The sequence below is a fragment of the Phragmites australis genome, chromosome 22 (genome assembly GCF_958298935.1).
Source record: "Phragmites australis chromosome 22, lpPhrAust1.1, whole genome shotgun sequence".
NCBI lineage: Eukaryota > Viridiplantae > Streptophyta > Magnoliopsida > Poales > Poaceae > Phragmites > Phragmites australis.
In genome coordinates, this window is record NC_084942.1 from 13527902 (window position 1) to 13529842 (window position 1941).

A 1941-nucleotide genomic window follows, 5' to 3' on the forward strand; every position below is an offset into this window, starting at 1 on the left:
AGACCTACTATAGATTCATAGAGGAGATCCGGGAGCTCAACTATGGAGTGTTAAAGGTTCATCTTTTTTGGTGCTAATGGGTCAGACTCCCAGGGGGTGCGAAGATCAACAAGTATGGTATGACTGCAGTGGATTAAAAACTCATCGGATACAGAGAAGAACCATTCGTACTTGTGAAAGATGTTATGCAAGTCTTTTATGTAAAGGACCCGGACCCGGCTAACAAGGAGAAGCATCACATGGTTCTTCAAGGAAAAATAAGAATTGTCGGAGTGGAGAATGAACCTCCATACATACACCGTGATCACCATGAAGGGCGGATCATTAAGGCAAAATAGCTAAATTGTATTAGTTATTAATTTGTATTAACTAAGGACATACTTTAATTTGTATTAACTAATGATGTGATGTAATTTGTTTTAATTAAGGAGGTGCTGTAAAATGTATTAATTAAGGATTGCTTTAGTTTGTATTAATTAAAGACCATGTTAATTTGTATTAATTATACCTTTTTAAATTTTAGTTAACATAGTGCAATTAATATAATATACTTATGCTTCAATATACCATATTAATATTTAATTTAGTACCATATAAAAACAAAAAATATCGCATAAATTATATTATGCAAATAAAATATCACTATCGGCCCTGCACCACATGGTCGGGCTCACCATGTGGTCGGGCTCACCATGCCACGTGGTCGGGCTCGATTACCATGTGGTTGAGCTGAGCACTATCACTGCTAGTTTGTAAATTAAGCCGGCAGTGATGGTCAACTATCACTGTCGGTTTGTAACTTGAGCATTATCACTGCCGATTTGTAAATTGCTCGATCTTCAGCCGGCAGTGATAGTGTATCACTGCTGGGTCGCGTTTTGATCCGGCAGTGATACCTTATCCCTATATAAGGGTACCACTGCCTTCCCCCTTCACTCGCTCCAACAGACACCCTTCCTTCACACTGCCACCACCACGGTCTCGCCCTCATTCGTGCTGCCATGCTCATCCACCTCAACACTGAGGATCACAACACTGTCGACCCCGCGGCTCCATCGTGCGTGCTCCCAACGCCATCTCCTTCTCACTGCCTTGCCACCTCCTCGCCCCCTAATCGTCGTCGTCAAGCCCTCCTCCTCGCTGTTGCCATGGAGCCCTCGCCTCCTTGTAGCTGTCATCCTCGCCTGCCCGACAGAGGACAAGGGACCCCGCCGCACCGCCAAGGGACTCGCCGCCGAGGGACCACCGGACGTCCTCATCTTCATCGAGCTCGATGTCCGTGTTGTCAAGCCCTCGCCTACCCTCGCCTTTGCCGTCTCCCTCTTCCCTCGCGCAGGTACGCCGCCACCTCCATCTCCCTCTGCAATGTTGAGATGTAATTGGTTAAGATTACACAATAGCTCATGCCTCCTGGCATGATTTTGTGGTGGTTTTGTTACCCTTTGGAAGTTTTATATGTTTGATTGTAGTGTTTGTTGAAATTACATGAGACTTGAAGCTATCTTGTTTGACATAAACTACTAATGTATACATAAAAGGTAATGTTAGATATGATCTATATCCGATTCACCTCTGATTTTTTTTCTTTCAGTTATGGTTTTAGTTTTGCAGCTTTCAGAATCTACTTATGCAAATATCCTTCCTCTTCTTGAATCCTGATCTCAGCAGCTACCTAAGAAAATGCTTAGTCGATTATTCCTACCATGTTGGCTGCCCCATTATAACATCATGCTATATTGATTGGGCAATAACTTTCATTTTTTAGTATATCATTCATACAAAAAACAATTCAAATAAAAACTAATATATGCCTTGTGCCAAAAGTACCTAAATGCTTCGATTGGTCGGCTATGGTCTATGGTGAAGGATAACTGAAATCTGAATTGGTACAATGTCATATACACTGAACTTATCCCCTGTACCATCCTTCACATATGCATA